The 9,770-nt window shown below is 44.2% G+C and overlaps 1 long non-coding RNA gene across 1 annotated transcript in view; it reads left to right on the forward strand.

Annotated features, from left to right (window-relative positions):
* Window positions 1-972, forward strand: part of LOC117055061 — a 28,746-nt gene extending 27,774 nt beyond the window's left edge. The window contains exon 3 of the long non-coding RNA XR_004427576.1: window positions 458-972. This is a non-coding gene — a long non-coding RNA (uncharacterized LOC117055061). The remainder of the gene's footprint in view (window positions 1-457) is intronic.
* Window positions 973-9,770: the final 8,798 nt, after the last annotated feature.

Consider the following 9,770-nt stretch of genomic DNA (forward strand, 5'->3'; position numbering starts at 1 on the left):
TTAAAGGAAGCCTCCTTTCAGCTAAGCGTGCTTAAGGAAGCAATCTTCAAACGCGACTTTTAATCGGATCAGTACGATGTTGGTGGCACCGTTGTCAGGCTGACTTCACCTCTGGTTTCGAGGAATGCGCTGAAGGTGATTCTTCCCAAGCCATGCATCTCTTGCCTCATTTAGGCGAGAGAGACTCTTCGCTTCTTTTTATACCTTCCACTTGCCACCACTATTGAGATTCTTAAATCAAGCGACTAATTGAACCATTAACCAGTTAAATTCGAGTCAGTTAATCAACTTAAAACCCAAACTGTGATGCTAATGGGTGGCAATAACAGATAAGATTCTCTCTGTATATTTCATGCTATTTTTGTGTGTGTGAAGGTGCAATGTAGCTTTAGCATTTCCCTTCTCAACCAGTAACCTTTTCTCACCCCCACCCCCAATTTTGTTTTTCTTACCCCAGGTGATTATGAGAAGCTGGAGGTAATGTAATAACACCAGACAATAAAGGAATAGCGGGCGACATGTAAACCACAGGGTTGGCTGGAATTGAAATATCTCATGGATGGTTTGATATATTTGCATCAGAAAGCCGGGCAAGATTTTCCCGGCTTCCCCCGATTGGCTGCGTTTCCCCCACCAGAGCTATTGTGGCCCGGGTTTGTCTGTGGGGGGAAGAAAGCGAGAGAGAGAGAGGGAGAGAAGAAAAGCCTTTCCCCCTTATGGCAGATCATTCTCTAAGTGAATAGAGATGAAGGCAGGGATATTAAGTGACTCTATAAAACATCCCGGACACAATTGTGTGATTGATGGAGGACAAAGTGGGAACAGCAGGACACACGATCCTGGGAGAAGGCGCGCTGTCAATGCGAGAAACCCATCTCTGGAAACAGCTTCTCCTGGAGGAGTTTGCAGTCTATTTGTATGAGTAATCAGCTGAGCCCCCTCTCTGTCAGCCGTGTTTACTCACTGATTTTCTCAACAAGACAACCATTGACACTGGATGGATGGGGCTAATCTGGCGCAGAACTGGCGGCTTTGCAGAGGCTACAGGTCGAAAATGGAGCGCCGCGCCAGCTTCACCTCGCCTAATCTAGCGGCTAATATTTATTAGAGCCAATTTAGAGCGCTGCTCTCGCAAAGAGCAAGCAAAGGCGCGGCTACAATTAATAACGCCACCATCGCCCATCAGATGAATATATAAATATAGGACGACGAGGAGAATGAGGGCGGGTGCTCGGGAGAAATCTATAGCCCCCCCCCACCCTCCCCCCAAAAGTGGTGTGCTGCCAAAGGCTCCAAGAAATGCCCAATGCGATGTCCAGGAAAAGCGCTTGGCGAAGCGCATTTGCACAGGTCCTGCGATTCCTTCGCCATTGTGCCCAGCAAGGGGGAGGGGGGCGTGAGTGGGGGGGTAGACATCCGCTTGCTCCATGGTCTTTTGTGTTGCAAAGATGCGCAGCTCCAGCTTTCACTGGCTGGCCGGAGCACCAAATAAATATAGGTTAGTCCTAGATTCAAGCGTTTACACACACATTTGGGCCATAAACATATATTGCCTCCCTACCAATATTTACTCTTGTGATTACAGTCCTAAAGGGAGAGAGAGGCACCCGAACACACACACACACACACACTCCACAAACAAAAACGAGAGGGTAACGTAGCAAAATTATCTACAAACTGAAATGGATATGAAGTATATCTTAGAGCGCTGGTGTACATCATTAACAACGCTCTATGGTCATGTGTGCACATCCCCCCCCATTTGTGCTTGCCTATACAATAATAATCGGTGCCTGGCCCATTAATGTATCTTTATCTGTAACAGACATACAGGGAGAATCACTTGCATAAAGGGTTTGCTGGTACATTGGAGAGGGCTCCTTGATTACCCACCTGGAATAAGCGGGCAAGTTGCATATCAACATCTGTTCAACTAAACGCATTACATGCACAGGCTGGGGTTATTTGCGTGATACAGATGCTGATGCTACACACATGGACACACCAAAATGGAATTATGCAAACTGTTATATATGTATGTAATATGAACATCTGTTATATTAATGGCTCATATAAATGCACATACACAATAACCGAGTATCCTTAGTAGATGGAATGTGGATTCAAATCCAGGATAAGAATCCCTTTCAGCCTTCATATGTGCATATTGCATTGGGCAAATCACCATCTTCCCTACTGATCTTGGACTTCCCAATGCTAGCGGGATAAGAAGTCCTGTTCTGAGTTCATGGGCAGGATCAATAAATAAATAAATATATTCTATAGTGTGCTCTCTATTTTATACATAGTACATAATGCATATATATAATATGCATATTGACCACATGTAATATATATGCTTATATATACACCCATGCATAGAATGCATGCCAGCATCATGCATACATGAAGTATGCATTTCTCTGTTGTACATACATCGAATTTTGCATATATAGTAGTTATTGCATGATAATAGGCACCCACCACACATACTACTGAAGATTAGCCACATTGGCTTGTTGCAGCAAAAGCTAGCAAGATTCTTGTGACACTTGGAAGATTGATTGTGGCCTGAGCTCTTGTGGTCTATAGCAGGGGTCAGCAAACTTTTTCAGCAGGGGGGGGGCTGGTCCACTGTCCCTCAGACCTTGTGGGGAGGCCGGACTATATTTTGGGAAAAAATATGAACGGATTCCTATGCCCCACAAATAACCCAGAGAGGCATTTTAAATAAAAGCACACATTCTACTCTTGTAAAAACACGCTGATTCCCGGACTGGATTTAGAAGGCGATTGGGCCGCATCTGGCCCCCAGGCCTTAGTTTGGGGACCCCTGGTCTATAGTCTGCTTCATGAGAGACATAAAGTGGCCTGGAATGCAAAAAATGCCTGAATTAAGCACTGTATATTCGTGTACTGTATGTGTGTACTATAAGCTTCTGTACAGATTCACAACATACACTTGTAGATTGCATATTAGGGATACCATAATACATGGATGACCATCTGTGGAGTTTTTGCACGTTCAATATTTATCAGAATATAACAAACATTCCCACACATATCATCACAGTCACATGTGGGGTGTGTGTAAATGTGCAGTTCATAGATTATAGACATCATATACATTAATCTGCCCCAAAGAACTGCCGGTGTGTCTGGGATAAGGATATCTCTTTCTATACTCTACTCTGGGTGGTGTGGGTCAAGGGGGGGGGGGGAGGAGAGATTCCATCATTGCAGGGGGTTGGACTAGATGACCCTCGGGGTCCCTTCTAACTCTACAATGCTATGATTCTATGACAAACTAGTAGCTGCCATGTCTGCTGACGGCTTCTTAAAGAAGAAAGTAAATACAAGTCGCAGGGATCCTCACCCGGGTCGTAACTCTTGAAGGGAGGGTGGGGCTTTAACCTTTCCCTCTCCCCATCCTGCGCCAGATATTCGCTGGGGGCAGGGGAAGCTCCCACTCTCCCAAATGAAAGCCTTTTCTTCCAGAGCCAAGGACTGGCTGATGGGGACCTGGGAGCAAAGGGTTAAAGCCCTCTGCCTCTCGGGGTTTCCCTGCTGCGCCTGCTATTTTAGAGTCTTGCCGGGGTGGGAAACACGTCACCGCCGGCTTGCTGCTACTGCTTGTCTTGCTTGGCCCCAACTTTACGCCGCTCTCCCGACAGAGGGCAGAGGGTCCGGGAGGCCAGCCGCCGCGGCTGGCGAGGCGGCCGTTCTGGCCGGCTTCTGGCGCAGAGCCGCGCGGGCCGCCGTCTTGCCCTTTGCAGCAGAGTGCGCAGGGCAGGCGGCGGAGCGTCCCGGGCGCCTCCCCTGCGGGCCCCCCCTGCGGCCGCTCGGCGCTAATTGCTCGGCTCCCTGCCTGCCCACACCTCGACTAATTCCCCGCTTCTCATTCTGCGGGGAGGCGGCGGCTTGCGGGGCGGGCGGGGAGCAGCCGCGCCACGCCGGCCCCTCCTTGGAGCGCGCGCCTGATTCCGGCGTGTGGCGTCCATCAAGGCCTCCCTCGAAAGGGCGGTTCGCTAAATTAGCAGCTTGGCTGTATAATCAGGCTCTGGCCGTCAAGGCCGCTGAGCTCGCCCGTAGAACCAGGTGAGGCTGCAGCGTCTAATGGGCTGGGAGGTGTGACGGAGATGCTAAGTTGCCAATTAAACCTCACCAATATCATTCGATCGCGATTTTAGGGCAGCGTCAGGTTATTACCGCTAGAGGGGAAAGAAGGCGAGCAAGATCTCTTACATATAAAAGCAGATCGGCATTAAAATTAGGGGAAAGTTGACATCACTTTATAACGATTCGGCGCTCGCTTTTCTCGCTGGGATCTGTGAGGCCCCAAAACATGTTGAAACTCATTTTTATGTTTATCTCTGTTTTGGCACCTGCCGAGTATGCGCTAATATAAATGCTGGTGTGTTTGACTAAGAATCGAGAGCCTCATCCACCGCCGCGCAGTCTGTTCTAATTGTGTTTTTTTTCCACACGCAAGTACACACCCTCCTGTAATGTAGGAAAAGTCCTGTGAAAAATAGATAAAGTGATCACACAACCCAGATGTGCGTCCCTAAGTGCTAATGCGTATACACATTAGAAGATACGCGCGCGAGTTTTTTCCTCGTGCAGGGAGCACGGATTTTGATCATCTGAAAAAGGCGGGGGGGGGGGGAGAAAGAGAATAGTATTTGTAGTGTAAGCCCCTGAGAGATGACACTTAGATAGATTTACTTGCCCTTGGTCTGTCAGGATAAGAGAAGCCTGGAGGAATGGAACGCTTGAGAAGAAAGAGTTAAAAGTAAACTTAATTTAGAGGTGAAAACAAAAGGAAAGGGTAAACATTTAGAGAAAAGGTTACTTAAAGTGTAGCTCTGAGCGCTGAGACTCCTAACTGAAAAGCGCTGCTTGTGCCAAACAAGCTCAGCAGCATCAGCTCCCTCTGAAATTTCAAGTGTAAACACATTGGGTTGCCTGCGTATTAATGTACCATTTAAATGTATTAACCCATGTACATACTCGTATTTAAACAGCTCTCTTCACTAGAAAATATTTTTTCCACATTTAAACTTGAAGGCCATTTTCTATTTATTCCAAGGGAAAAAAATGTCCCATGGTGTTTGATGCACTTAAATACCTAAATTGAAATATAACCGAAAAATATTATTAGCTTTATCTGCTGACACAAGGGAGGCAGGTTAAAGTATTTTTCATTTAATTTAATAGTGAATACAGCACTTAAGACACTTGATGATTTATTGATCAAATAGAAATCAGGGCATCCAACAGCTACTTATTTAATCCCCATTCCCACAATTAAATATGATTTCCCTCCTCCCTTTCCCACAATTTGTGCACCTTTAAGGCTGTCAAAGACTGGAAAGGGTTTAGAGACTCTTAAGGGTAAAGGGACCCCTGACCATTAGGTCCAGTCGCGGACAACTGGGGTTGCGGCGCTCATCTCGCCTTATTGGCCGAGGGAGACTGCGTACAGCTTCTGGGTCATGTGGCCAGCATGACTAAGCCGCTTCTGGCAAACCAGAGTAGCACATGGAAATGCCATTTACCTTCCCGCCGGAGCGGTACCTATTTATCTACTTGCACTTTGACGTGCTTTCGAACTGCTAGGTTGGCAGGAGCAGGGACCGAGCAATGGGAGCTCACCCAGTCGCGGGGATTCGAACCGCCGACCTTCTGATCGGCAAGCCCTAGGCTCTGTGATTTAGACCTCAGCGCCACCCGCGTCCTTAGAGACTCTTTGTTGTTCTTCAGTCATTCAGTCGTGTCCGACTCTTCGTGACCCCATGGACCAGAGCACGCCAGGCACCCCTGTCCTCCACTGCCTCCCGCAGTTTGGCCAAACTCATGCCAGTTGCTTCGAGAACACTGTCCAACCATCTCATCCTCTGTCGTCCCCTTCTCCTTGTACCCTCCATCTTTCCCAACATCAGGGTCTTTTCCAGGGAGTCTTCTCTTCTCATGAGGTGGCCAAAGTATTGGAGCCTCAACTTCAGGATCTGCCCTTCCAGTGAGCACTCAGGGCTGATTTCTTTAAGGATGGATATGTTTGATCTTATTGCAGTCCATGGGACTCTCAAGAGTCTCCTCCAGCACCATAATTCAAAGACTCTTAGAAGATTGTAAATCTCTTCCCACCCACCCCTTCCTTCCCTCTATGAAGGATAGGCAATCCATATGAACCTCCATTGAACTGTAAACAGGATTTTAATGTACAGTAATGGCCCTGTGATTTTTAGCTATTGTTCCAAAATGACCAGCGTGTTTATGGTTCTTGTTTTGTTTTTGTTTTTTTAAAAAAACAAATTATAAAATTAGAATTAAATAAGTAGCTGTTTGATGCCTGGTAAAGAGGGCTTCAGAAGGTTTTGCATACACATTGTTTTTACCCCTTGGTTGCATGGTGGTTCAGGTGATTAATTCACAAAAGTAAACTGGGGTACCTGTTATATATGAGTAACTGAAGTCATAATGTAATGTGGGCTAGAGGGCTGCTCTATTAGGGCAAAGTTAATTTACAGTTAACATAGTATGTGTGCTGAGCTGGGGCTGATGGGAGTTATGGTCCAAAAGATTTGGAGGACACCAGTTTGGCAAAGGCTGCCAATATCTACCTTCTGTTCCCAGCTCATGAAAATGGTGATTGTTGTCTTTGTAAAGCACTATGTACACTATAGGGCTATATAATAATAAGTAAAGTGCAGAAAAATGTAACAGAGCCTAAATGAGGAGAGTAAGGTCACATCCCTTGGCAGGCGTTAAGTTGGGGTCCTATACTGTATTAAGAGTGTAGGACTCCCTCTAAAATCCATGATTCTAGGAATGGTTTCATTGACCAGCCTAGCATCACTTTGCTTATTGTCCCAAACCAAAATTCTAACCCTATTTCTACCATCCAGTGGCAATCCTACACTACACTCCCTGATTTGTTTCCTCTGACTAAGAGTTATATGCTCTGTTGGCATGACCTGTGGCATTCCATTTTTTTTGGAACATAGTTTTTAAATGAAAATTAATAAAAAAACATTTAACATGGTTGCATTGAGATCTAGCTTTGTTTACATTAGAGCTTATGACATGCAACAATTACCGGTACATAAAATTTTAAATCAACTATAAACAATGAGATAAACGTTTCTGGATATATCAACAAAATTGTGTCAAAGTATGTATGCCAAAATTATTACATATATGAAATGATGGATAATAACGTGTATTGCTTAGATTGGTGACCATAAATCAAAGTTATTTTGTAGCAGCAACAATTAGAATTTATAAAGTTAAAAGACTCACAATACTTCTGATTTCTGACCAAGGCTTCTGCTAAGTACATTTGAAATATCACTTCTAGCAGCATAGTACAAGTTTAGTGCAGCAAATAAGAGTGATGCTCTTAGATCTGGTCTTACAGAGACAACAGTATTCACAGTGTTATAACTTTGAGGACAAATATGAGAGAAATTATGGTGATTAAGATCAAGAGCTCTGATCTGGAAATTCCCATTTCAAAATATGCCATGAATATACTGGGTGACTTTAGGCCAGGCCTACACAATACTGTATGTGATCCATGTAGCACAGTCACATGTTCTCCTTGTTTTTGAAGTCCCAGGCAAGAAAAAATAGGAGGTTGTTAATAGAGACCCTGATTGTATCAATGTTTAAATGCCTGGTGGATCAGGCATTATGTTGACCACTATTCCTTGCCTCAACAAACTTTATGTAAATAGGTTATTAATAACACTGGCATACCTTAGTACTGAGATGATGGCTAGGTACACATTGCCATATTAAAACTCTGCTAGCTTGTTCTTTTTCTCAATTCAGATCAAAGCTGGTTTGGAGAAACACATATCAAAACACAGTATTTCTTCAGAAATGACAGGATAGATATGGACTGTGGCTAAAGCTGTGTGCACAACAATTAAAAAACCAGTGGCAGGAGCACACTGGATGCAGAGCAAACAGGAGTGTGTACACAAATGTGTGGTGTGCAGAGCAAACACTTAACAAATAATCCTAAAAGAGGTGCTTGTTTTGGTATCACACTAAAATTGCAATGATACACAGAAGATTAAAGTGACTCCTAAGCACAAATGACACACATATTTATGAACCATTCCATATTTGTAAATACTTCTAAAGGGATAATTAGAATATGGCAAAGGAATAACAGAGAGGGTAGACCTTACCACCCCGAAGAACATGAATCACATCTACATTACAGATATTCTAAGCAGCTCATCTTGGTAAAGGTTGTTAAGATGGATGAGGAGCCATTGTCCTTGGCAGACTTAAAGCTAGAGCCTAACACCACCACCGGTGCTACTTAGAATTTATCCATAGGGCAAGCAGCAAGCTCTACCATTTGGCAAAGTGAGGTGGCCATCTCAGACAGTTGATTTCGGGTGTCATGAAGGGGTAGCAAATTGGTGGTTAATTATTATTACTGTGTTTTTATTGCTAGTGCTGGGCATCTGTGGAATTTTTCTCTCAGTTCTGAGGAAACATGCTAAGAATTGTGATGCATGGGCCCAAGTTATGATTCAATATATCCCTGCTTTACTCTGCCACAAACAAACTAAAGGGTCTTATGCAAGCTATTATTCTTTCATATACTTAGGCTCTTAACGTCACTTAACTGAGAGTAAGCCCCATTGAATTGTATAGACTTGTGAGTACATTAGGACTGCACCATTAGCTGAGCTTATTTCCCAGTGTATGTCTTCAGAATTGCGGACTTGGAGTATCCAAAGCACTTCACATATAGATTCCAATTGGATAATGCACAATATGCTGTGAATACTCTCAGGCTGTGGTTCTCAAGACATGAGGGATTAAGTGCTCCATTGAAAACTATTGGTCTTAATTTCTAAGTAAACAGACATAGAATTGTGTGGTAAAGCACTATGTGCAAAGGGCTTTGCAACCTGTAGTGGAACAACAGATCACTCCCTTTCTCCCCAAGGTGCCTAGTACCCAACAACAGACAAGTATTTTCAAAAGCTAAGTCCCACTGAGTTCAAAGGAACTTACTCCCAAGGGTCTGCATTGAATTGCAGCTTTAGGCTTAAAACTACACCAGTGATCTAGGAGTATGTAAGGAAGAAGTTGACTCGAGCCAGTGAGGTATTATAATAGTTTGTGCTGGACCAGGGGCATCTATGTCCAAATTCCTACTCTGCCAAAAATCTCACTAAGGCTGGTCCTATATACAGTGGTACCCTGGTTTTTGAGCATCTCGGAAGTCAAACAGCTTCTGCATTGCTGTTTTTTCAATTTTCTCCACTGACTTCACAGACTGCCCTTTGTGCCTTGGTTGCCAAACGTTTCGGAAGTTGAACGGTCTTCTGGAATGGATTACGTCCAACAACTGAGGTACCACTGTACTGTATGCCTATTTAGGAGCATATATGGGGCTCACTTCTGAGTAGACCCGCATGGGGCTACAGCCTAACCTACCTCACAGGATTGATGTGATGATAAAAAGCGGAGACCCATGAATACCACCTTGAGCTCATTGGAAGAAAGGCAAACTATAAATTGTAATAAACATATCAACGTTCACTAGTCTTCCTTTATTAACCATCATTCCACTTAACATTGCTGACCGTTCTGCATTTATTATGATAACAAAGAATACAGATTTAAATCTAAGTCCCCATAATAAAAAGCTACACTGTGATGACAGCTCAGCAATGGCAGGTAGGGAGGAGGAGATATTTTATTTATTACTCTTTATATTCTACCTTTCTTCC

The sequence above is a fragment of the Lacerta agilis genome, chromosome 11 (genome assembly GCF_009819535.1).
Source record: "Lacerta agilis isolate rLacAgi1 chromosome 11, rLacAgi1.pri, whole genome shotgun sequence".
Lineage (NCBI taxonomy): Eukaryota > Metazoa > Chordata > Lepidosauria > Squamata > Lacertidae > Lacerta > Lacerta agilis.